The 26,054-nt window shown below is 40.5% G+C and overlaps 20 non-coding genes across 20 annotated transcripts; 11 read left to right on the top strand and 9 right to left on the bottom strand.

Moving 5' to 3' along the window:
- The first annotated feature begins 3,340 nt into the window (after nt 1-3,340).
- Nucleotides 3,341-3,445, top strand: LOC127832837 (U6 spliceosomal RNA). The gene has a single exon (XR_008027186.1). It is a non-coding gene; the product is annotated as a U6 spliceosomal RNA (small nuclear RNA).
- Nucleotides 3,446-4,302: 857 nt separating this feature from the next.
- LOC127832880 (U5 spliceosomal RNA) lies at nt 4,303-4,419 on the bottom strand. The gene has a single exon (XR_008027218.1). It is a non-coding gene; the product is annotated as a U5 spliceosomal RNA (small nuclear RNA).
- A 511-nt stretch (nt 4,420-4,930) lies between these two features.
- On the top strand, nt 4,931-5,033 carry LOC127832839 (U6 spliceosomal RNA). The gene has a single exon (XR_008027187.1). It is a non-coding gene; the product is annotated as a U6 spliceosomal RNA (small nuclear RNA).
- An 847-nt stretch (nt 5,034-5,880) lies between these two features.
- LOC127832879 (U5 spliceosomal RNA) lies at nt 5,881-5,997 on the bottom strand. The gene has a single exon (XR_008027217.1). It is a non-coding gene; the product is annotated as a U5 spliceosomal RNA (small nuclear RNA).
- Nucleotides 5,998-6,508: 511 nt separating this feature from the next.
- LOC127832833 (U6 spliceosomal RNA) lies at nt 6,509-6,615 on the top strand. Its single transcript, XR_008027183.1, has one exon. It is a non-coding gene; the product is annotated as a U6 spliceosomal RNA (small nuclear RNA).
- Nucleotides 6,616-14,557: 7,942 nt separating this feature from the next.
- LOC127832793 (U6 spliceosomal RNA) lies at nt 14,558-14,663 on the top strand. The gene has a single exon (XR_008027145.1). It is a non-coding gene; the product is annotated as a U6 spliceosomal RNA (small nuclear RNA).
- An 851-nt stretch (nt 14,664-15,514) lies between these two features.
- On the bottom strand, nt 15,515-15,631 carry LOC127832872 (U5 spliceosomal RNA). Its single transcript, XR_008027210.1, has one exon. It is a non-coding gene; the product is annotated as a U5 spliceosomal RNA (small nuclear RNA).
- A 513-nt stretch (nt 15,632-16,144) lies between these two features.
- LOC127832792 (U6 spliceosomal RNA) lies at nt 16,145-16,250 on the top strand. The gene has a single exon (XR_008027144.1). It is a non-coding gene; the product is annotated as a U6 spliceosomal RNA (small nuclear RNA).
- An 851-nt stretch (nt 16,251-17,101) lies between these two features.
- LOC127832864 (U5 spliceosomal RNA) lies at nt 17,102-17,218 on the bottom strand. The gene has a single exon (XR_008027202.1). It is a non-coding gene; the product is annotated as a U5 spliceosomal RNA (small nuclear RNA).
- A 513-nt stretch (nt 17,219-17,731) lies between these two features.
- On the top strand, nt 17,732-17,837 carry LOC127832791 (U6 spliceosomal RNA). Its single transcript, XR_008027143.1, has one exon. It is a non-coding gene; the product is annotated as a U6 spliceosomal RNA (small nuclear RNA).
- Nucleotides 17,838-18,688: 851 nt separating this feature from the next.
- On the bottom strand, nt 18,689-18,805 carry LOC127832853 (U5 spliceosomal RNA). The gene has a single exon (XR_008027200.1). It is a non-coding gene; the product is annotated as a U5 spliceosomal RNA (small nuclear RNA).
- Nucleotides 18,806-19,318: 513 nt separating this feature from the next.
- Nucleotides 19,319-19,424, top strand: LOC127832790 (U6 spliceosomal RNA). Its single transcript, XR_008027142.1, has one exon. It is a non-coding gene; the product is annotated as a U6 spliceosomal RNA (small nuclear RNA).
- Nucleotides 19,425-20,266: 842 nt separating this feature from the next.
- LOC127832842 (U5 spliceosomal RNA) lies at nt 20,267-20,383 on the bottom strand. The gene has a single exon (XR_008027190.1). It is a non-coding gene; the product is annotated as a U5 spliceosomal RNA (small nuclear RNA).
- Nucleotides 20,384-20,896: 513 nt separating this feature from the next.
- On the top strand, nt 20,897-21,002 carry LOC127832789 (U6 spliceosomal RNA). Its single transcript, XR_008027141.1, has one exon. It is a non-coding gene; the product is annotated as a U6 spliceosomal RNA (small nuclear RNA).
- An 851-nt stretch (nt 21,003-21,853) lies between these two features.
- On the bottom strand, nt 21,854-21,970 carry LOC127832829 (U5 spliceosomal RNA). The gene has a single exon (XR_008027179.1). It is a non-coding gene; the product is annotated as a U5 spliceosomal RNA (small nuclear RNA).
- A 513-nt stretch (nt 21,971-22,483) lies between these two features.
- Nucleotides 22,484-22,589, top strand: LOC127832788 (U6 spliceosomal RNA). Its single transcript, XR_008027140.1, has one exon. It is a non-coding gene; the product is annotated as a U6 spliceosomal RNA (small nuclear RNA).
- An 851-nt stretch (nt 22,590-23,440) lies between these two features.
- Nucleotides 23,441-23,557, bottom strand: LOC127832817 (U5 spliceosomal RNA). Its single transcript, XR_008027168.1, has one exon. It is a non-coding gene; the product is annotated as a U5 spliceosomal RNA (small nuclear RNA).
- Nucleotides 23,558-24,070: 513 nt separating this feature from the next.
- On the top strand, nt 24,071-24,176 carry LOC127832787 (U6 spliceosomal RNA). The gene has a single exon (XR_008027139.1). It is a non-coding gene; the product is annotated as a U6 spliceosomal RNA (small nuclear RNA).
- An 851-nt stretch (nt 24,177-25,027) lies between these two features.
- LOC127832806 (U5 spliceosomal RNA) lies at nt 25,028-25,144 on the bottom strand. The gene has a single exon (XR_008027157.1). It is a non-coding gene; the product is annotated as a U5 spliceosomal RNA (small nuclear RNA).
- Nucleotides 25,145-25,657: 513 nt separating this feature from the next.
- LOC127832786 (U6 spliceosomal RNA) lies at nt 25,658-25,763 on the top strand. Its single transcript, XR_008027138.1, has one exon. It is a non-coding gene; the product is annotated as a U6 spliceosomal RNA (small nuclear RNA).
- The last annotated feature ends 291 nt before the right edge of the window (nt 25,764-26,054 follow it).

Genomic DNA, 26,054 nt, shown 5'->3' with positions numbered 1-26,054 from the left:
CGTTCTACTATTATTTTTAAAATAAAACTCAAAGGCTGAAATAAATTCATCATCATTTAAAATTGAATTTTTAATTTCCAATAGGAATTTCCAATAGAAATGGTTTCATTAGAGTTGTTTAAATTAATAATTACATTTACAAAATCATGGTCTGAATAAATGCAAGGTTTAATGGAAGACTCAATACAATTACCAATTAATAAATTCGACACATAAATCCTATCTAGTCTACAACTTATTAATTTTTTTAATAGATATTCTACTCCATTTGTAGTGGTTGTTTAGGATACAAATGTCTAAAGACATCTTTAATTTATATTTATCAATTATATGTTTGAAAACAGCACAGCAATAGGAAGTCTATCAGTATCTCCCTGATTTATCTAACTTAGGATTCAGAACAAAATTTGAAATCTCCAATAAAAACTAATGATAAGAACTAACCAAATATTTTCTTAATGGAGAAAAAATAATTATTCTATCTCCAGGGGCTTTGGAGCATAAATATTACATACCCTGAAATTTGTGTTTACAAACTCAACATCTGCCATATATAAAACGACCATCATAATCCGTTTGAAACTATGGCAAATAATATTTTTATCAGTAATGATAGTACATACACCACATGACTTATTTCCATTTGAAAAACTCCAAAATATTTATAATCTTGGAGATAAAATTTTTCTACATCTTTGGCTTTGGAGTAAATGTCTATATGTGTTTCCTGTATACATAAAATGGCAGGCTATTTTGCAAATGTAACTTTAATATACTGCTGTTTTTTTCTGGATCTAAATCCATTATGTTAATGCTATGTATTATTAAAGACATTCTTGTAAGTTGAAATAATCTTAAAATAATTACTTGCACATGAAACGACACCAACGTTTTAAAAACGTAGTTATTTTTAGAACACCATCCATTACACCGAAAACATACAGGACAGACATTACATGAGCTAGAAATAATCGAGGAAAGTGCATGTACAATTAAGATGGCTGCGCCCACAAAATAAACGTTATCGGCCATTTAATTCTATTGGAGCAGTGAAATAAAGCACGAAATATATATACAGAGACTAGGCTAACGATTTTGTAAACTCGCTGTTGTAATGAGTGTACTATGTACCTAAGTAATGTTGGAAATAGATAAAGCGCTCACATTTACCACGAGGATATTGAAAAAGGTTAAAGGGTGTACTGTTGATGAATAGAGTGTTTAGAAAAGGTGTTTTATTAAAGATATAAAATTGAGTACATATAACATGAATAGCGTATACACACACTAGCATATGAACGTAATTTATACGCTCACACATAATAAGAAATGCATTTGTTATATGAGATTTTAAAGTTATAGTTTTTGTTATTGTACATATATACATACTATTATTTACATAGATTTTATTTATGCATATGCTATATACTAAATAATAATGTGAAAAACTGACATTTTAAATATGCCAATATAACGGTCACACATATTTTCTATGTGATCGGTATATATGCCAACATTATATTGTAATAAATAAAAATAATGATAAATATATATACAAGTGAACTATTTACACAAGGTATTGATATACTTGATTTTAACAGTAAGGGTAATTTAAAAAAAGGATTTTTAAAGATGTAAGTTGATTTTTGATAAAGGTAATCTATTAATTGAAATGGAATTGTATTATGTTTGTTCTTACACATTTAATCAACAGGGGTCATGTTCAGATCTTGCGAATCTAAATAATTACTATGTATGTTCTTCGAGATCATCAACTTCTAACACCGTAAATCTGTTTTGGGGTAAGGGAGACAATTCTTCACTACTGTTAGTATTTCTTTATCACATACTCTTTTGATCCTGTGATCAAACTTTCGACCCCTCTTTTCTCCCCTAACCTCTAATCTTTGCGTCCATGTTTTCCTCCTCTTTCTCTGTTTGTGTCACCTCTTTGCTGATATCTGTTTCTTTTGACCGCTTGATTTCTTTTTCTTGCTAACAACGACCGGAAATCGTCCTTCTGTGTTGATGATTGTTCAACCGTCACTTCCGGCCTTTCTGCAACTGTCTCCTTGCATTTGATGATGGTGCCTTTTGTGCCACATCAGGTGCCTTTTGGGCCACATCCTTTACAACTTTTGTCCCTGAACCTCTCTGGTTGTGCTTTAAATATGCATTAATATTTTGTGGGCATGTATTGCGTACATGTCCCACCTCTTGACATAGAGACACCAAGGTTGCCTTCCCCGCATGGTAATAAGGCTCTTGAGCCACATTCGAATGCTAGTATGTGTGTATAGCCTCTGTCATATTTGAATCACACTCAAGTGTGACTATCCTCACTCCAGATCTTGTGACAAAGTCACCAACCTTCAAAGTGTCATGTTCTACAGAAACCACTTGCCCAAACCCTTTAAACATATCTGCAATTGCCAAATCGCTAATAAATGCTGGTAGCCAGTGCACTCTGCACGTGACCGTTGTTTTCCATATTTGAAAAAAACGGTACTGAACCCCACTATGAGTAACAGATGATTGCATTGATTACTCTAGATAAAAAAGAGCGGCACTTATCTGAGTTTGCAAGGTGACGTCATACTCGGATGTCCGAGGCTACCACTCCACGTCAGTATCTTCCACTCCTTTTTCGTCAGAATATTTACTACGCCCATCATACTGCATCCCTTTTTTCTTAATTTTACGTTCGTTCCCTAGCACTGTCTACTAAAGCACTTCCGGTCAAAGCCGGCAAATGCATTACTGTCATCATTTTAATTACTTTAATCGATAACTAAGGCCACGATTTTTTCGTGTTACTGTAGTGAAACCAGAGTTAAACAGTGAACGCCCGTGCAATGGTTGATGTACTGAACGGCAATCAGCTCACAGGTTACGCTCTGTAGTATTCCGCTGAACAAATCGCCAATCACGAGAGTTCCTATTAATAGCGAAGCTTTGTAAACGTACAGTTATTGGGCGGAAACACTATAATAGTAAACGCACAGCTTTGTAAACGCACAGCTATTGGTCGGAAAACACAATAGGTCGTAGTTAAAAATAGACTGGAACATTAGTACAGTGCGCCGGAATGTATGATATTTACCATTCACAGCTGCGCTCTTCTGTTCCGTTGCACTCGATTGGAACGATGTCGGCACCTCAATCGCGTATCCATTACGCTGCGACCGTAGAAAGCGAATATACACTGCCGGGCGAAATACCTCTAGGTATGTATCTGGAGCGGAGCACACGCAGACGGGCATTTTAGTGCGCCTTTGAACCTGCAAAGTGCGCTTTAGATTACACCACATATATAGAGCATTATCGTTACCTACTTTTCGTACTGCTTCGGCAGTACATATACTAAAATTGGAACGATACAGAGAAGATTAGCATGGCCCCTGCGCAAGGTGACACGCAAATTCGTGAAGCGTTCCATATTTTTTACACAAGGGCCCGTATCCAAAACCCCATTCTTTCACTTTAGAACAATCAATATACCTAGAATCAATAAAAATACATCCGGCGCTTGAATATTTACATGTTACCTACGCTGCTGGTAATGATTCGTTGAGAAAATAGCCTTGTTCTGAGAAAACTAGGCTTAATGCGTGTGCGTAAAGTGTCGTCCCAGTTAGCCTGTGCAGCCCACGCAGGCTAATCAGGGACGACACTTTCCGCCTAAACTTGATTTTCGGTAAGGATGGGACTTCCTTGAAACTAAAAATACCATAAAAGCGGAAAGTGTCGTCCCTCTGCACAGGCTTATCTGGGACGACACTTTACGCAATGCATTATGCCCATTTTCTCAGAACACGACTCAAATGTTCTACATGAAGATCGAGTGATGCAGATATAGGAGCTTCATTCCATGTTTGACTCAAAATTAAGGCAATTCCTGACAATTTCTGTTTGAAGAATATTACGGATTCTTAAACGTAGGTGTAATTGTTTGGTGAATACGAGCCCAGGTCGGACGGTCGCGAACGCTCACGCGCATGCACAAGACGGTCTGCCCACGCAATAGCCTGTGCGACGCGCACTTTGCGCACACGCAGGGCGCACCAGTGTTGGAGAGCGGCCAGCGTTTTGTCTTATGCGACATAATTAACAACAAAAACAATAACAACCGAACAACAACAATCGATGCAACAACTACAACGCGTAGTGTTACTACAACAGAAGAACGGGCAACGCGGACAACGCGGACAACGCGGACAACGCGGACAACGCGGACAACGCGGACACGCGGAGCTGGGTGCCTACTGCTACCGAGGCTTATGTATTGACACATTATTGCATATCCTGAATTAACAGGACTTCAGAAATAAGTCTATAGACTCATTGAATGTTCCACTGCACGGAAATCTTTAGTAAAAGGCGAAAGATTTTTTCGTGACTGTAGTGAAACCAGAGTTAAACAGTGAACGCCCGTGCAATGGTTGATGTACTGAACGTGCATATCAGCTCACAGGTTACGCTCTGTAGTATTCCGCTGAACAAATCGCCAATCACGAGAGTTCCTATTAATAGCGAAGCTATTGTAAACGTACAGTTATTGGGCGGAAAACACTATTAATAGTAAACGCACAGCTTTGTAAACGCACAGCTATTGGTCGGAAAACACAATAGGTCGTAGTTAAAAATAGACTGGTAACATTAGTACAGTGCGCCGGAATGTATGATATTTACCATTCACAGCTGCGCTCTTCTGTTCCGTTGCACTCGATTGGAACGATGTCGGCACCTCAATCGCGTATCCCATTACGCTGCGACCGTAGAAAGCGAATATACACTGCCGGGCGAAATACCTCTAGGTATGTATCTGGAGCGGAGCACACGCAGACGGGCATTTTAGTGCGCCTTTGAACCTGCAAAAGTGCGCTTTAGATTACACCACATATAGAGCATTATCGTCCTACTTTTTCGTAACTGCTTCGGCAGTACATATACTAAATTGGAACGATACAGAGAAGATTAGCATGGCCCCTGCGCAGGATGACACGCAATTTAGTGAAGCGTTCCATATTTTTTACACAAGGGCCCGTATCCAAACCCCATTCTTTTCACTTTTAGAACAATCAATATACCTAGACATCATAAAATACATCCGGCGCTTGAATATTTACATGTACCTACCGCTGGTAATTGATGTCGTTGAGAAAATAGCCTTGTTCTGAGACAACTAGGCTTAATGCGTGTGCGTAAAGTGTCGTCCCCGATAGCCTGTGCAGCCCACGCAGGCTAATCAGGACGACACTTTCCGCTCTAAACTTGATTTCGGTAGAGATGGACTTCCTTGAAACTAAAAATACCATAAAAGCGGAAAGTGTCGTCCCTCTGCACAGGCTTATCTGGGACGACACTTTACGCACATGCATTATGCCCAGTTTTCTCAGAACACGACTCAAATGTTCTACATGAAGATCGAGTGATGCAGATATAGGAGCTTCATTCCATGTTTGACTCAAAATTAAGGCAATTCCTGACAATTTCTGTTTGAAGAATATTACGGATCTTAAACGTAGGTGTAAGAATTGTTTGGTGAATACGAGCCCAGGTCGGACGGTCGCGAACGCTCACGCGCATGCACACAGACGGTCTTGCCCACCGCAATAGCCTGTGCGACGCGCACTTTGCGCACACGCAGGGCGCACCAGTGTTGAGAGCGGCCAGCGTTTTGTCTTATGCGACATAATTAACAACAAAAACAATAACAACCGAAACAACAACAATCGAGTTGCAACAACTACAACGCGTAGTGTTACTACAACAGAAGAACGGGCAACGCGGACAACGCGGACAACGCGGACAACGCGGACAACGCGGAGCTGGGTGCCTAGCTGCTACCGAGGCTTATGTATTGACACATTATTGCATATCCTGAATTAACAGGACTTCAGAAATAAGTCTATAGACTCATTGAATGTTCCACTGCACGGAAATCTTTAGTAAAAGGCGAAAGATTTTTTCGTGACTGTAGTGAAACCAGAGTTAAACAGTGAACGCCCGTGCAATGGTTGATGTACTGAACGTGCATATCAGCTCACAGGTTACGCTCTGTAGTATTCCGCTGAACAATCGCCAATCACGAGAGTTCCTATTAATAGCGAAGCTATTGTAAACGTACAGTTATTGGGCGGAAAACACTATTAATAGTAAACGCACAGCTTTGTAAACGCACAGCTATTGGTCGGAAAACACAATAGGTCGTAGTTAAAATAGACTGGTAACATTAGTACAGTGCGCCGGAATGTATGATATTTACCATTCACAGCTGCGCTCTTCTGTTCCGTTGCACTCGATTGGAACGATGTCGGCACCTCAATCGCGTTATCCCATACGCTGCGACCGTAGAAAGCGAATATACACTGCCGGGCGAAATACCTCTAGGTATGTATCTGGAGCGGAGCACACGCAGACGGGCATTTTAGTGCGCCTTTGAACCTGCAAAAGTGCGCTTTAGATTACACCACATATATAGAGCATTATCGTTACCTACTTTTTCGTACTGCTTCGGCCAGTACATATACTAAAATTGGAACGATACAGAGAAGATTAGCATGGCCCCTGCGCAAGGATGACACGCAAATTCGTGAAGCGTTCCATATTTTTTTACACAAGGGCCCGTATCCAAAACCCCATTCTTTTCACTTTAGAACAATCAATATACCTAGAATCAATAAAAATACATCCGGCGCTTGAATATTTACATGTTACCTACCGCTGGTAATGATGTCGTTGAGAAAATTAGCCTTGTTCTGAGAAAACTAGGCTTAATGCGTGTGCGTAAAGTGTCGTCCCAGATTAGCCTGTGCAGCCCACGCAGGCTAATCAGGGACGACACTTTCCGCCTAAACTTGATTTTCGGTAAGGATGGACTTCCTTGAAACTAAAAATACCATAAAAGCGGAAAGTGTCGTCCCTCTGCACAGGCTTATCTGGGACGACACTTTACGCACATGCATTATGCCCAGTTTTCTCAGAACACGACTCAAATGTTCTACATGAAGATCGAGTGATGCAGATATAGGAGCTTCATTCCATGTTTGACTCAAATTAAGGCAATTCCTGACAATTTCTGTTTGAAGAATATTACGGATTCTTAAACGTAGGTGTAAGAATTGTTTGGTGAATACGAGCCCAGGTCGGACGGTCGCGAACGCTCACGCGCATGCACACAGACGGTCTGCCCAACGCAATAGCCTGTGCGACGCGCACTTTGCGCACACGCAGGGCGCACCAGTGTTGGAGAGCGGCCAGCGTTTTGTCTTATGCGACATAATTAACAACAAAAACAATAACAACCGAAACAACAAACAATCGATGCAACAACTACAACGCGTAGTGTTACTACAACAGAACGCACGAACGCGGCAACGCGGACAACGCGGACAACGCGGACAACGCGGAGCTGGGTGCCTAGCTGCTACCGAGGCTTATGTATTGACACATTATTGCATATCCTGAATTAACAGGACTTCAGAAATAAGTCTATAGACTCATTGAATGTTCCCACTGCACGGAAATCTTTAGTAAAAGGCGAATTTTTTTTTTTTTTTCTTTTTCATAAAACTTTATTCATGACGTACCCTGGGGTGTAGATTGCCCCAGGTACCCGCTAAAGAATTAAATGTGAAATAACAAATGAATGGTGACTTATTATAATATTTAACAAGATTAACAAAGTTATAAGAAACAAAATTATGTTTTTCACAATTTACAAACAGTCTTTTGCACGTCTGCACGTTTAATTAATATTCCAGTCTTTGTTCACGTCTGCACGATTATATGATTTTATTGTAAAATTTATATGATGTTATTGTAAAACAGAACACAATGATAGCTTTTAACAAATAAAAGTCACCATCTTAAATTTAAGCGGGTCTTTATTAGTATTATGTATTGAGTTTATATCCTTGATTATAAATCGAGTAATGTATCCACACTTCCTTAATAATTGTAAAGAATAACGAAAAGAAACATATGAGGTTGTACATATAAATGAAAAAACTATAATGAAATAAAATGTGGTTCCCAGCGAACCACCTCAGGTCATGCACGGGCACTTCCTGTGATGGTCTGCCAGGATCATGATATATAGTCTACAGCTGCCCTGGATGATGGAGTTGAGGCACGTGACAGCCTTCGGTACAACTACTCACCCGCCTCAACCCCACCATCCAGATAAGCCTGAACAAGTGTGAAAAAGCATGTATAATATGAAATATATTTTTTGAAATGAAACTCAATACGCAAGAAAGGTTAGTACAGTGTTCCTATGGCCTACATGAATGTAAATGAGGCAATGGTATAGCGTATATACATAGTGATGAAACATGAGTGATAATGAAATTCAATGAATGAAATGAGATGAGCCCATGACCGGGTTACACAGTATATGATATATGATTGAAATGATTCATAGGAACATTGATGATAACAGTGATGATACATATATAAATACATCAATACAAAAACTCATCACACAAATGACACAAAACACTGTATCACTTTGTTGTTCTCTCTCTCTGATCCAGGATGACAACCCGAGTAACAGCCACTAACGGCCCCGCAGCTGCCATCCTGAAATCAGAGAGAAAACACAAAACAGCAGAGAGAAACTTAATATACATATTTCAATCATAACACTAAATGTTAGCATAAATTGCAGGATTCAAGTCTAATCTAAACTCAACTTTTTTATTTGCATTAACGTCACAATAATAACCCCATATTAATTCAAATTTTTCAGATGGAAATCTTTCAAAATCTAATAAAATGCGATATTTTAATCTATAAATAAGTTTGCAAATAAGATCAAATGGACTAAACAGTTTTTTGTCAAATTTTACATCATTTCTAGTTCTCCAAATTATTTGTCTTGACTCCGACAGCAGAATAAGAAAAACATAATTAATTTCCTTATCATATGAATTATCAACATTAAGATAATGAAATTGTTTGAGAGACAGTTTATGATTGTCTGCAGTTAATACATGCATTAAGAATAATACGACTTTATTTATAGATGTAGAAATATAACACTCAACAAATAATGATCTATAGTTTCTGGTTTCGAACAAAATGTGCATTTACTAGATCTTATCATATTTCTCGAAAAAAGATATTGGTTGGTTAAAAGAGCATTATGAACAATGGAAAAACATGTGTTCCTACACTCAGGATCTACTGCACTTGAAAATACATTTTTAAAGCTATTATTAAAATCTACAGATTTACAATCCCTTACACATTTTGGTTCAATATTCATATTTTCAATAAAGTAATTATAAATCTCTTTAACAGTCCAGAGAGAATTCACATTTGATTTACAGTTTTCCACAAAATCTGTAAATACACTTAAACATTTAACATAAAAAGGGGGAATAATTTCACTATGAGGAATATTATTAGATGCAATTGAAGGATTATATTTCTTCAATTGCAAACCTGTCCAATAAACAGCAAATTCTACCCAAGGAGTATTGTAGTTATTAATTATTTTAAAAATATGACATAGATAGAATGAATGGATTTTTAATTCTAAATTTGGAACATTAAGTCCACCTTTTAACATGTGTGAATACAATGTTTTGCGGGATATAGGCTCTAATTTTCTGCCCCATATAAAGTTGAAGCAACGTTTTTGAAACATGTTTATATAATGACTAGGTACAATTTGAGCTTGTATAAAATATATAAGTTTTGAAAATACAAATGTGTTCAAAATCGAACTTTTACCCTTATACGATTTACCACGAGATTTCCATAAATTAAGAATTCTTTCAAAATTAGATAATAAATCATGAAATAAATCATCATCTGTTAAATCATAACCAAACCTGTAACCTAATAACTTGCAATTTTTTCCCCAAGAAATGCCGAAAGGATGATCAGACCTTGACTTCCATTTCCCCAAAAACATTCCACAGCTTTTCTTATAATTTACCCTTGACCCCGAAACCTTTTCAAAGTCTGACACATGTTTAAAAAATAAGGAAATTGACTTTTCATCTGATAGACAGGTGGTATTGTCATCAGCATAAAGGGACATTTTCACATGAAACTTTCCACCAGGAGTTTTGATACCATTTATATGTGGGTCATCTTGAATAACCTTAGCAAAGGGCTCTAAACATAAAACATAAAGGAGAGGTGATAAAGAACAGCCCTGACGGACTGATCTTGTCAATGCAAATGGCTCAGAAATATGTCCATTTACAATGACAGATGACCTTATGTCTTGATACAAGACCTTAATCCAATGTATAAAAGAGTCATTAAAGCCAAATGATTGAAGAGTGCTAAACAGAAAAGGCCATGACACACGGTCGAAGGCCTTCTCCTGGTCCAAGCAGATAAAACAAGCTGTTAGGTTTTTCTGCTCGACATAACTTATTATATTACGAAGTAAATGAATATTATCAAAAATAGTCCTCCCAGGTATTGAACATGTTTGAGTTATTCCAATAATAGAGGGCAAAACCTTTCCTAATCGTGTGGCCAAAACCTTTGACAAAATCTTCCTATCAATATTCAAAAGTGAAATTGGTCTATAATTTTTAGCAGATGTTTTATTACTGTTATCTTTGCAAAGTAATGTTATATAAGATAATTTTTGTGATTCTGACATATGGCCAGATTCAAAACACGTATTAAATAAATACAATAAAATATCACCAAACAGATGAAAGAATTTTACATATATCAAAGAAGTAAGTCCATCACTTCCTGGAGACTTAGTATGATCCATTTCCTTTAATGTAGAGAAAATCTCATCCAGAGTAAGAGGTTGGCTTAACATAGCATTATCATCATTGGAAATTTTAGGTAGGTTATTTAAAAACTTAGAGTTTAAAGAAGGGTCAACAGGTTTCTCAGTATACAAATTTTCATAAAATGAATGAAAAGTTTTTAAAATATCATGTGATGATTTCTTGTCCATACCATCATCTATTATATGAGTTATAGTTTTATTAATACCATTTTGAAATTCTTTATCATGAAAATAATTTGAAGCATTTTCATTGCTATTCAGCATATTAATTTTGCTTCTTATGTAGGAACCATCATATATTTTATTTTGTAAATTTTCAAGTTGATTTTTTATATTAATTTTTTCTTCAATATCTTGTGAATTATGGTAAGTTTTAATTAATAGTTTTATTTCTTTGTATGCATTAGATTTCTTTGATTTAGAGTAATCAATACAAAATTCTTTTATTTTATTTTTAATTCCATCCCACCAATCTAAAGTAATATCTTCCGTTCTACTTATTATTTTAAAATAAAACTCAAAGGCTGAAATAAATTCATCATCATTTAAAATTGAATTATTTAATTTCCAATAGGAATTTCCAATAGAAATGGTTTCATTAGAGTTGTTTAAATTAATAATTACATTTACAAAATCATGGTCTGAATAAATGCAAGGTTTAATGGAAGACTCAATACAATTACCAATTAATAAATTCGACACATAAATCCTATCTAGTCTACAACTAATTAATTCTTTTTTAATAGATATTCTACTCCATGTTGTAGTGGTTTGTTTAGGATACAAATGTCTAAAGACATCTTTTAATTTATATTTATCAATTATATGTTTGAAAACAGCACAGCCAATAGGAAGTCTATCAGTATCTCCCCCTGATTTATCTAACTTAGGATTCAGAACAAAATTGAAATCTCCAATAACAACTAGATGATAAGAACTAACCAAATATTTCTTAATGGAGGAAAAATAATTATTTCTATCTCCAGGGGCATTTGGAGCATAAATATTACATACCCTGAAATTTGTGTTTACAAACTCAACATCTGCATATATAAAACGACCATCATAATCCGTTTGAAAACTATGGCAAATAATATTTTTATCAGTAATAATAGTACAAACACCACATGACTTATTTCCATTTGAAAAACTCCAAATATATTTATAATCTTTGGAGATAAAATTTTCTACATCTTTGGCTTTGGAGTAAATGTCTATATGTGTTTCCTGTATACATAAAATGGCAGGCTTATTTTGCAAAATGTAATCTTTAATATACTGCTGTTTTTTTCTGGATCTAAATCCATTTATGTTAATACTATGTATTATTAAAGACATTCTTGTAAGTTTTGAAATAATCTAAAACATAACTTGCACAATGAACGACACCGACGTTTTAAAAATGTAAGTTATTTTTAGAACACTATCCATTACACCGAAACATACAGGACAGACATTACATGAGCTAGAAATAATCGAGGAAAGTGCATGTACAATTAAAGATGGCTGCGCCCACAAAATAAACGTTATCGGGCATTTAATTCTATTGGAGCAGTGATAATAAACTTTAGCATACGGATAGAAGTGAATCGATAAAGATTTATAGCGAACATTCAGACTACGTGCAAATAAGCAGTCGATAGAAAAATAAAAGCGGGGCGGGATACACGAGCATTGGCAGCTAAGAAATAAAGCAGACGAAATATATTTGTGAGATAAATCGAGACCGTAAGACAACATAGTCTGAAACTGGTTTAAACAAAATGTGTACGAGAAAAACATGTTTATAGAAGGAGAGATAATCCCACACATATTAACAAATGTGTACACAAAAAGACTGGATAGAACTGAAACATGTTCAAACATGTATATATTCATGTAGAGTTTTACAATGTTTAAACATTTTATGGCAAAAGTGCAATATAATATATATATATTTACATAAATGTATTTATGCTTACATATTTTTAGACCTTTAACACTTCTGGGAATAGTGCAATTAACTATATGAATAACTACATAGATGTAGAAAAAGGAATAAGCAATTTCGAAGTCCATAAAGCATGCGGTTTGTTTCCAGGCCATTTTTAATATAAAGCAATCCGTTGTGCAACAATCAAGTCCATTTATGAGTCCAATCAATACAAACACTACATTCTATGGGGGGACTGAGTCGCCAACATACCATCATAGATGGAATCTTGAGATAGCATGTCAGACATATCTATCCCCCCACTCTCAACTTGTTCGACCCCACTAACTACCCTGTTACGGGGCATTGGGGTAAATTCCTCCTCTGTCTCTAATTTCCGTTTTGAAGTACCCTCACTTACTTCCATTTCCTTGGTCTCAACCACTGGCCATTCTGAAGTGACTGGAGACGGCGTCTGGTCAACGGGAGGAGAAGTAGCAGGGGCCGCGTCCTGCGTCTCGGGGGCCTTCTTCGCCTTCTTCCCCTTCCGGACCACATCCGTCCACGTCGATACAGAACCTGTATCCTCAACAGGCTTCGCCACCTCCGAGGCCTGTTTTCCAACTGAAAGAGAGACTGTCGGCCTGATGACCTTGCCGGGACAGTCCCTCCCCACGTGCCCGAGCTGCATGCACCTCAAGCACAAAGGAGGCCGTCCCCGCATTGTCAACAGGGCCTTGTTGCCACATTCAAAATTAACCACATGTGGTATTTTGTTCTTTGATTGCTGCGACATTTCAACAGTTACAATTCGCACTCCCGAAAATGTCACAAAATCTTGGACAGTTAGTTTTTCAAGCTCAATCTTCAACACTTTACCAAACTGAGAGAAAAAATCTTCCAGAATCTTATTTCCTATGAAAATGGGCAGCCAATGTACTCTAATGTGCACTACTTGGCTCCCATACGACTCAAATTTGTATCTTAGTTTCTGAAAAACCGTTTCATCCGATTTCATACTAGCAAGAAAGGAAGTCAACTTATCTGGCTCTGTGAAGACCACGTCATATGCCATCGAACCCGGTAGGTTACTGGAGACCGCATCAACATCATTCTCCGTGACCCCGAGACTCCTTATCAAATTGATAATGTTCACAAGAGAAGATCCACGTTGGCCCTGTATTTTGACAGTCCTCTGTAGAATCCTATCGCAAATTTCATTTCCATCCAGCGGTCTAAAATTGCTACTAATCACTGCCATTTTTACTACTCAAAATCGCTCGTTTATGAAAAAACGACCAACGGATCACTAAAGCCACGATTTTTTCGTGACTGTAGTGAAACCAGAGTTAAACAGTGAACGCCCGTGCAATGGTTGATGTACTGAACGTGCATATCAGCTCACAGGTTACGCTCTGTAGTATTCCGCTGAACAAATCGCCAATCACGAGAGTTCCTATTAATAGCGAAGCTATTGTAAACGTACAGTTATTGGGCGGAAAACACTATTAATAGTAAACGCACAGCTTTGTAAACGCACAGCTATTGGTCGGAAAACACAATAGGTCGTAGTTAAAAATAGACTGGTAACATTAGTACAGTGCGCCGGAATGTATGATATTTACCATTCACAGCTGCGCTCTTCTGTTCCGTTGCACTCGATTGGAACGATGTCGGCACCTCAATCGCGTATCCCATTACGCTGCGACCGTAGAAAGCGAATATACACTGCCGGGCGAAATACCTCTAGGTATGTATCTGGAGCGGAGCACACGCAGACGGGCATTTTAGTGCGCCTTTGAACCTGCAAAAGTGCGCTTTAGATTACACCACATATATAGAGCATTATCGTTACCTACTTTTTCGTACTGCTTCGGCAGTACATATACTAAAATTGGAACGATACAGAGAAGATTAGCATGGCCCCTGCGCAAGGATGACACGCAAATTCGTGAAGCGTTCCATATTTTTTTACACAAGGGCCCGTATCCAAAACCCCATTCTTTTCACTTTAGAACAATCAATATACCTAGAATCAATAAAAATACATCCGGCGCTTGAATATTTACATGTTACCTACCGCTGGTAATGATGTCGTTGAGAAAATTAGCCTTGTTCTGAGAAAACTAGGCTTCATGCGTGTGCGTAAAGTGTCGTCCCAGATTAGCCTGTGCAGCCCACGCAGGCTAATCAGGGACGACACTTTCCGCCTAAACTTGATTTTCGGTAAGGATGGACTTCCTTGAAACTAAAAATACCATAAAAGCGGAAAGTGTCGTCCCTCTGCACAGGCTTATCTGGGACGACACTTTACGCACATGCATTATGCCCAGTTTTCTCAGAACACGACTCAAATGTTCTACATGAAGATCGAGTGATGCAGATATAGGAGCTTCATTCCATGTTTGACTCAAAATTAAGGCAATTCCTGACAATTTCTGTTTGAAGAATATTACGGATTCTTAAACGTAGGTGTAAGAATTGTTTGGTGAATACGAGCCCAGGTCGGACGGTCGCGAACGCTCACGCGCATGCACACAGACGGTCTGCCCAACGCAATAGCCTGTGCGACGCGCACTTTGCGCACACGCAGGGCGCACCAGTGTTGGAGAGCGGCCAGCGTTTTGTCTTATGCGACATAATTAACAACAAAAACAATAACAACCGAAACAACAACAATCGATGCAACAACTACAACGCGTAGTGTTACTACAACAGAAGAACGGGCAACGCGGACAACGCGGACAACGCGGACAACGCGGACAACGCGGAGCTGGGTGCCTAGCTGCTACCGAGGCTTATGTATTGACACATTATTGCATATCCTGAATTAACAGGACTTCAGAAATAAGTCTATAGACTCATTGAATGTTCCACTGCACGGAAATCTTTAGTAAAAGGCGAAAGATTTTTTCGTGACTGTAGTGAAACCAGAGTTAAACAGTGAACGCCCGTGCAATGGTTGATGTACTGAACGTGCATATCAGCTCACAGGTTACGCTCTGTAGTATTCCGCTGAACAAATCGCCAATCACGAGAGTTCCTATTAATAGCGAAGCTATTGTAAACGTACAGTTATTGGGCGGAAAACACTATTAATAGTAAACGCACAGCTTTGTAAACGCACAGCTATTGGTCGGAAAACACAATAGGTCGTAGTTAAAAATAGACTGGTAACATTAGTACAGTGCGCCGGAATGTATGATATTTACCATTCACAGCTGCGCTCTTCTGTTCCGTTGCACTCGATTGGAACGATGTCGGCACCTCAATCGCGTATCCCATTACGCTGCGACCGTAGAAAGCGAATATACACTGCCGGGCGAAATACCTCTAGGTATGTATCTGGAGCGGAGCACACGCAGACGGGCATTTTAGTGCGCCTTTGAACCTGCAAAAGTGCGCTTTAGATTACACCACATATATAGAGCATTATCGTTACCTACTTTTTCGTACTGCTTCGGCAGTACATATACTAAAATTGGAACGATACAGAGAAGATTAGCATGGCCCCTGCGCAAGGATGACACGCAAATTCGTGAAGCGTTCCATATTTTTTTACACAAGGGCCCGTATCCAAAACCCCATTCTTTTCACTTTAGAACAATCAATATACCTAGAATCAATAAAAATACATCCGGCGCTTGAATATTTACATGTTACCTACCGCTGGTAATGATGTCGTTGAGAAAATTAGCCTTGTTCTGAGAAAACTAGGCTTAATGCGTGTGCGTAAAGTGTCGTCCCAGATTAGCCTGTGCAGCCCACGCAGGCTAATCAGGGACGACACTTTCCGCCTAAACTTGATTTTCGGTAAGGATGGACTTCCTTGAAACTAAAAATACCATAAAAGCGGAAAGTGTCGTCCCTCTGCACAGGCTTATCTGGGACGACACTTTACGCACATGCATTATGCCCAGTTTTCTCAGAACACGACTCAAATGTTCTACATGAAGATCGAGTGATGCAGATATAGGAGCTTCATTCCATGTTTGACTCAAAATTAAGGCAATTCCTGACAATTTCTGTTTGAAGAATATTACGGATTCTTAAACGTAGGTGTAAGAATTGTTTGGTGAATACGAGCCCAGGTCGGACGGTCGCGAACGCTCACGCGCATGCACACAGACGGTCTGCCCAACGCAATAGCCTGTGCGACGCGCACTTTGCGCACACGCAGGGCGCACCAGTGTTGGAGAGCGGCCAGCGTTTTGTCTTATGCGACATAATTAACAACAAAAACAATAACAACCGAAACAACAACAATCGATGCAACAACTACAACGCGTAGTGTTACTACAACAGAAGAACGGGCAACGCGGACAACGCGGACAACGCGGACAACGCGGACAACGCGGAGCTGGGTGCCTAGCTGCTACCGAGGCTTATGTATTGACACATTATTGCATATCCTGAATTAACAGGACTTCAGAAATAAGTCTATAGACTCATTGAATGTTCCACTGCACGGAAATCTTTAGTAAAAGGCGAAAGATTTTTTCGTGACTGTAGTGAAACCAGAGTTAAACAGTGAACGCCCGTGCAATGGTTGATGTACTGAACGTGCATATCAGCTCACAGGTTACGCTCTGTAGTATTCCGCTGAACAAATCGCCAATCACGAGAGTTCCTATTAATAGCGAAGCTATTGTAAACGTACAGTTATTGGGCGGAAAACACTATTAATAGTAAACGCACAGCTTTGTAAACGCACAGCTATTGGTCGGAAAACACAATAGGTCGTAGTTAAAAATAGACTGGTAACATTAGTACAGTGCGCCGGAATGTATGATATTTACCATTCACAGCTGCGCTCTTCTGTTCCGTTGCACTCGATTGGAACGATGTCGGCACCTCAATCGCGTATCCCATTACGCTGCGACCGTAGAAAGCGAATATACACTGCCGGGCGAAATACCTCTAGGTATGTATCTGGAGCGGAGCACACGCAGACGGGCATTTTAGTGCGCCTTTGAACCTGCAAAAGTGCGCTTTAGATTACACCACATATATAGAGCATTATCGTTACCTACTTTTTCGTACTGCTTCGGCAGTACATATACTAAAATTGGAACGATACAGAGAAGATTAGCATGGCCCCTGCGCAAGGATGACACGCAAATTCGTGAAGCGTTCCATATTTTTTTACACAAGGGCCCGTATCCAAAACCCCATTCTTTTCACTTTAGAACAATCAATATACCTAGAATCAATAAAAATACATCCGGCGCTTGAATATTTACATGTTACCTACCGCTGGTAATGATGTCGTTGAGAAAATTAGCCTTGTTCTGAGAAAACTAGGCTTAATGCGTGTGCGTAAAGTGTCGTCCCAGATTAGCCTGTGCAGCCCACGCAGGCTAATCAGGGACGACACTTTCCGCCTAAACTTGATTTTCGGTAAGGATGGACTTCCTTGAAACTAAAAATACCATAAAAGCGGAAAGTGTCGTCCCTCTGCACAGGCTTATCTGGGACGACACTTTACGCACATGCATTATGCCCAGTTTTCTCAGAACACGACTCAAATGTTCTACATGAAGATCGAGTGATGCAGATATAGGAGCTTCATTCCATGTTTGACTCAAAATTAAGGCAATTCCTGACAATTTCTGTTTGAAGAATATTACGGATTCTTAAACGTAGGTGTAAGAATTGTTTGGTGAATACGAGCCCAGGTCGGACGGTCGCGAACGCTCACGCGCATGCACACAGACGGTCTGCCCAACGCAATAGCCTGTGCGACGCGCACTTTGCGCACACGCAGGGCGCACCAGTGTTGGAGAGCGGCCAGCGTTTTGTCTTATGCGACATAATTAACAACAAAAACAATAACAACCGAAACAACAACAATCGATGCAACAACTACAACGCGTAGTGTTACTACAACAGAAGAACGGGCAACGCGGACAACGCGGACAACGCGGACAACGCGGACAACGCGGAGCTGGGTGCCTAGCTGCTACCGAGGCTTATGTATTGACACATTATTGCATATCCTGAATTAACAGGACTTCAGAAATAAGTCTATAGACTCATTGAATGTTCCACTGCACGGAAATCTTTAGTAAAAGGCGAAAGATTTTTTCGTGACTGTAGTGAAACCAGAGTTAAACAGTGAACGCCCGTGCAATGGTTGATGTACTGAACGTGCATATCAGCTCACAGGTTACGCTCTGTAGTATTCCGCTGAACAAATCGCCAATCACGAGAGTTCCTATTAATAGCGAAGCTATTGTAAACGTACAGTTATTGGGCGGAAAACACTATTAATAGTAAACGCACAGCTTTGTAAACGCACAGCTATTGGTCGGAAAACACAATAGGTCGTAGTTAAAAATAGACTGGTAACATTAGTACAGTGCGCCGGAATGTATGATATTTACCATTCACAGCTGCGCTCTTCTGTTCCGTTGCACTCGATTGGAACGATGTCGGCACCTCAATCGCGTATCCCATTACGCTGCGACCGTAGAAAGCGAATATACACTGCCGGGCGAAATACCTCTAGGTATGTATCTGGAGCGGAGCACACGCAGACGGGCATTTTAGTGCGCCTTTGAACCTGCAAAAGTGCGCTTTAGATTACACCACATATATAGAGCATTATCGTTACCTACTTTTTCGTACTGCTTCGGCAGTACATATACTAAAATTGGAACGATACAGAGAAGATTAGCATGGCCCCTGCGCAAGGATGACACGCAAATTCGTGAAGCGTTCCATATTTTTTTACACAAGGGCCCGTATCCAAAACCCCATTCTTTTCACTTTAGAACAATCAATATACCTAGAATCAATAAAAATACATCCGGCGCTTGAATATTTACATGTTACCTACCGCTGGTAATGATGTCGTTGAGAAAATTAGCCTTGTTCTGAGAAAACTAGGCTTAATGCGTGTGCGTAAAGTGTCGTCCCAGATTAGCCTGTGCAGCCCACGCAGGCTAATCAGGGACGACACTTTCCGCCTAAACTTGATTTTCGGTAAGGATGGACTTCCTTGAAACTAAAAATACCATAAAAGCGGAAAGTGTCGTCCCTCTGCACAGGCTTATCTGGGACGACACTTTACGCACATGCATTATGCCCAGTTTTCTCAGAACACGACTCAAATGTTCTACATGAAGATCGAGTGATGCAGATATAGGAGCTTCATTCCATGTTTGACTCAAAATTAAGGCAATTCCTGACAATTTCTGTTTGAAGAATATTACGGATTCTTAAACGTAGGTGTAAGAATTGTTTGGTGAATACGAGCCCAGGTCGGACGGTCGCGAACGCTCACGCGCATGCACACAGACGGTCTGCCCAACGCAATAGCCTGTGCGACGCGCACTTTGCGCACACGCAGGGCGCACCAGTGTTGGAGAGCGGCCAGCGTTTTGTCTTATGCGACATAATTAACAACAAAAACAATAACAACCGAAACAACAACAATCGATGCAACAACTACAACGCGTAGTGTTACTACAACAGAAGAACGGGCAACGCGGACAACGCGGACAACGCGGACAACGCGGAGCTGGGTGCCTAGCTGCTACCGAGGCTTATGTATTGACACATTATTGCATATCCTGAATTAACAGGACTTCAGAAATAAGTCTATAGACTCATTGAATGTTCCACTGCACGGAAATCTTTAGTAAAAGGCGAAAGATTTTTTCGTGACTGTAGTGAAACCAGAGTTAAACAGTGAACGCCCGTGCAATGGTTGATGTACTGAACGTGCATATCAGCTCACAGGTTACGCTCTGTAGTATTCCGCTGAACAAATCGCCAATCACGAGAGTTCCTATTAATAGCGAAGCTATTGTAAACGTACAGTTATTGGGCGGAAAACACTATTAATAGTAAACGCACAGCTTTGTAAACGCACAGCTATTGGTCGGAAAACACAATAGGTCGTAGTTAAAAATAGACTGGTAACATTAGTACAGTGCGCCGGAATGTATGATATTTACCATTCACAGCTGCGCTCTTCTGTTCCGTTGCACTCGATTGGAACGATGTCGGCACCTCAATCGCGTATCCCATTACGCTGCGACCGTAGAAAGCGAATATACACTGCCGGGCGAAATACCTCTAGGTATGTATCTGGAGCGGAGCACACGCAGACGGGCATTTTAGTGCGCCTTTGAACCTGCAAAAGTGCGCTTTAGATTACACCACATATATAGAGCATTATCGTTACCTACTTTTTCGTACTGCTTCGGCAGTACATATACTAAAATTGGAACGATACAGAGAAGATTAGCATGGCCCCTGCGCAAGGATGACACGCAAATTCGTGAAGCGTTCCATATTTTTTTACACAAGGGCCCGTATCCAAAACCCCATTCTTTTCACTTTAGAACAATCAATATACCTAGAATCAATAAAAATACATCCGGCGCTTGAATATTTACATGTTACCTACCGCTGGTAATGATGTCGTTGAGAAAATTAGCCTTGTTCTGAGAAAACTAGGCTTAATGCGTGTGCGTAAAGTGTCGTCCCAGATTAGCCTGTGCAGCCCACGCAGGCTAATCAGGGACGACACTTTCCGCCTAAACTTGATTTTCGGTAAGGATGGACTTCCTTGAAACTAAAAATACCATAAAAGCGGAAAGTGTCGTCCCTCTGCACAGGCTTATCTGGGACGACACTTTACGCACATGCATTATGCCCAGTTTTCTCAGAACACGACTCAAATGTTCTACATGAAGATCGAGTGATGCAGATATAGGAGCTTCATTCCATGTTTGACTCAAAATTAAGGCAATTCCTGACAATTTCTGTTTGAAGAATATTACGGATTCTTAAACGTAGGTGTAAGAATTGTTTGGTGAATACGAGCCCAGGTCGGACGGTCGCGAACGCTCACGCGCATGCACACAGACGGTCTGCCCAACGCAATAGCCTGTGCGACGCGCACTTTGCGCACACGCAGGGCGCACCAGTGTTGGAGAGCGGCCAGCGTTTTGTCTTATGCGACATAATTAACAACAAAAACAATAACAACCGAAACAACAACAATCGATGCAACAACTACAACGCGTAGTGTTACTACAACAGAAGAACGGGCAACGCGGACAACGCGGACAACGCGGACAACGCGGACAACGCGGAGCTGGGTGCCTAGCTGCTACCGAGGCTTATGTATTGACACATTATTGCATATCCTGAATTAACAGGACTTCAGAAATAAGTCTATAGACTCATTGAATGTTCCACTGCACGGAAATCTTTAGTAAAAGGCGAAAGATTTTTTCGTGACTGTAGTGAAACCAGAGTTAAACAGTGAACGCCCGTGCAATGGTTGATGTACTGAACGTGCATATCAGCTCACAGGTTACGCTCTGTAGTATTCCGCTGAACAAATCGCCAATCACGAGAGTTCCTATTAATAGCGAAGCTATTGTAAACGTACAGTTATTGGGCGGAAAACACTATTAATAGTAAACGCACAGCTTTGTAAACGCACAGCTATTGGTCGGAAAACACAATAGGTCGTAGTTAAAAATAGACTGGTAACATTAGTACAGTGCGCCGGAATGTATGATATTTACCATTCACAGCTGCGCTCTTCTGTTCCGTTGCACTCGATTGGAACGATGTCGGCACCTCAATCGCGTATCCCATTACGCTGCGACCGTAGAAAGCGAATATACACTGCCGGGCGAAATACCTCTAGGTATGTATCTGGAGCGGAGCACACGCAGACGGGCATTTTAGTGCGCCTTTGAACCTGCAAAAGTGCGCTTTAGATTACACCACATATATAGAGCATTATCGTTACCTACTTTTTCGTACTGCTTCGGCAGTACATATACTAAAATTGGAACGATACAGAGAAGATTAGCATGGCCCCTGCGCAAGGATGACACGCAAATTCGTGAAGCGTTCCATATTTTTTTACACAAGGGCCCGTATCCAAAACCCCATTCTTTTCACTTTAGAACAATCAATATACCTAGAATCAATAAAAATACATCCGGCGCTTGAATATTTACATGTTACCTACCGCTGGTAATGATGTCGTTGAGAAAATTAGCCTTGTTCTGAGAAAACTAGGCTTAATGCGTGTGCGTAAAGTGTCGTCCCAGATTAGCCTGTGCAGCCCACGCAGGCTAATCAGGGACGACACTTTCCGCCTAAACTTGATTTTCGGTAAGGATGGACTTCCTTGAAACTAAAAATACCATAAAAGCGGAAAGTGTCGTCCCTCTGCACAGGCTTATCTGGGACGACACTTTACGCACATGCATTATGCCCAGTTTTCTCAGAACACGACTCAAATGTTCTACATGAAGATCGAGTGATGCAGATATAGGAGCTTCATTCCATGTTTGACTCAAAATTAAGGCAATTCCTGACAATTTCTGTTTGAAGAATATTACGGATTCTTAAACGTAGGTGTAAGAATTGTTTGGTGAATACGAGCCCAGGTCGGACGGTCGCGAACGCTCACGCGCATGCACACAGACGGTCTGCCCAACGCAATAGCCTGTGCGACGCGCACTTTGCGCACACGCAGGGCGCACCAGTGTTGGAGAGCGGCCAGCGTTTTGTCTTATGCGACATAATTAACAACAAAAACAATAACAACCGAAACAACAACAATCGATGCAACAACTACAACGCGTAGTGTTACTACAACAGAAGAACGGGCAACGCGGACAACGCGGACAACGCGGACAACGCGGACAACGCGGAGCTGGGTGCCTAGCTGCTACCGAGGCTTATGTATTGACACATTATTGCATATCCTGAATTAACAGGACTTCAGAAATAAGTCTATAGACTCATTGAATGTTCCACTGCACGGAAATCTTTAGTAAAAGGCGAAAGATTTTTTCGTGACTGTAGTGAAACCAGAGTTAAACAGTGAACGCCCGTGCAATGGTTGATGTACTGAACGTGCATATCAGCTCACAGGTTACGCTCTGTAGTATTCCGCTGAACAAATCGCCAATCACGAGAGTTCCTATTAATAGCGAAGCTATTGTAAACGTACAGTTATTGGGCGGAAAACACTATTAATAGTAAACGCACAGCTTTGTAAACGCACAGCTATTGGTCGGAAAACACAATAGGTCGTAGTTAAAAATAGACTGGTAACATTAGTACAGTGCGCCGGAATGTATGATATTTACCATTCACAGCTGCGCTCTTCTGTTCCGTTGCACTCGATTGGAACGATGTCGGCACCTCAATCGCGTATCCCATTACGCTGCGACCGTAGAAAGCGAATATACACTGCCGGGCGAAATACCTCTAGGTATGTATCTGGAGCGGAGCACACGCAGACGGGCATTTTAGTGCGCCTTTGAACCTGCAAAAGTGCGCTTTAGATTACACCACATATATAGAGCATTATCGTTACCTACTTTTTCGTACTGCTTCGGCAGTACATATACTAAAATTGGAACGATACAGAGAAGATTAGCATGGCCCCTGCGCAAGGATGACACGCAAATTCGTGAAGCGTTCCATATTTTTTTACACAAGGGCCCGTATCCAAAACCCCATTCTTTTCACTTTAGAACAATCAATATACCTAGAATCAATAAAAATACATCCGGCGCTTGAATATTTACATGTTACCTACCGCTGGTAATGATGTCGTTGAGAAAATTAGCCTTGTTCTGAGAAAACTAGGCTTAATGCGTGTGCGTAAAGTGTCGTCCCAGATTAGCCTGTGCAGCCCACGCAGGCTAATCAGGGACGACACTTTCCGCCTAAACTTGATTTTCGGTAAGGATGGACTTCCTTGAAACTAAAAATACCATAAAAGCGGAAAGTGTCGTCCCTCTGCACAGGCTTATCTGGGACGACACTTTACGCACATGCATTATGCCCAGTTTTCTCAGAACACGACTCAAATGTTCTACATGAAGATCGAGTGATGCAGATATAGGAGCTTCATTCCATGTTTGACTCAAAATTAAGGCAATTCCTGACAATTTCTGTTTGAAGAATATTACGGATTCTTAAACGTAGGTGTAAGAATTGTTTGGTGAATACGAGCCCAGGTCGGACGGTCGCGAACGCTCACGCGCATGCACACAGACGGTCTGCCCAACGCAATAGCCTGTGCGACGCGCACTTTGCGCACACGCAGGGCGCACCAGTGTTGGAGAGCGGCCAGCGTTTTGTCTTATGCGACATAATTAACAACAAAAACAATAACAACCGAAACAACAACAATCGATGCAACAACTACAACGCGTAGTGTTACTACAACAGAAGAACGGGCAACGCGGACAACGCGGACAACGCGGACAACGCGGACAACGCGGAGCTGGGTGCCTAGCTGCTACCGAGGCTTATGTATTGACACATTATTGCATATCCTGAATTAACAGGACTTCAGAAATAAGTCTATAGACTCATTGAATGTTCCACTGCACGGAAATCTTTAGTAAAAGGCGAAAGATTTTTTCGTGACTGTAGTGAAACCAGAGTTAAACAGTGAACGCCCGTGCAATGGTTGATGTACTGAACGTGCATATCAGCTCACAGGTTACGCTCTGTAGTATTCCGCTGAACAAATCGCCAATCACGAGAGTTCCTATTAATAGCGAAGCTATTGTAAACGTACAGTTATTGGGCGGAAAACACTATTAATAGTAAACGCACAGCTTTGTAAACGCACAGCTATTGGTCGGAAAACACAATAGGTCGTAGTTAAAAATAGACTGGTAACATTAGTACAGTGCGCCGGAATGTATGATATTTACCATTCACAGCTGCGCTCTTCTGTTCCGTTGCACTCGATTGGAACGATGTCGGCACCTCAATCGCGTATCCCATTACGCTGCGACCGTAGAAAGCGAATATACACTGCCGGGCGAAATACCTCTAGGTATGTATCTGGAGCGGAGCACACGCAGACGGGCATTTTAGTGCGCCTTTGAACCTGCAAAAGTGCGCTTTAGATTACACCACATATATAGAGCATTATCGTTACCTACTTTTTCGTACTGCTTCGGCAGTACATATACTAAAATTGGAACGATACAGAGAAGATTAGCATGGCCCCTGCGCAAGGATGACACGCAAATTCGTGAAGCGTTCCATATTTTTTTACACAAGGGCCCGTATCCAAAACCCCATTCTTTTCACTTTAGAACAATCAATATACCTAGAATCAATAAAAATACATCCGGCGCTTGAATATTTACATGTTACCTACCGCTGGTAATGATGTCGTTGAGAAAATTAGCCTTGTTCTGAGAAAACTAGGCTTAATGCGTGTGCGTAAAGTGTCGTCCCAGATTAGCCTGTGCAGCCCACGCAGGCTAATCAGGGACGACACTTTCCGCCTAAACTTGATTTTCGGTAAGGATGGACTTCCTTGAAACTAAAAATACCATA

This window comes from Dreissena polymorpha, chromosome 5, assembly GCF_020536995.1.
Source record: "Dreissena polymorpha isolate Duluth1 chromosome 5, UMN_Dpol_1.0, whole genome shotgun sequence".
NCBI lineage: Eukaryota > Metazoa > Mollusca > Bivalvia > Myida > Dreissenidae > Dreissena > Dreissena polymorpha.
This window is presented reverse-complemented; position numbering and strand designations above follow the sequence as displayed.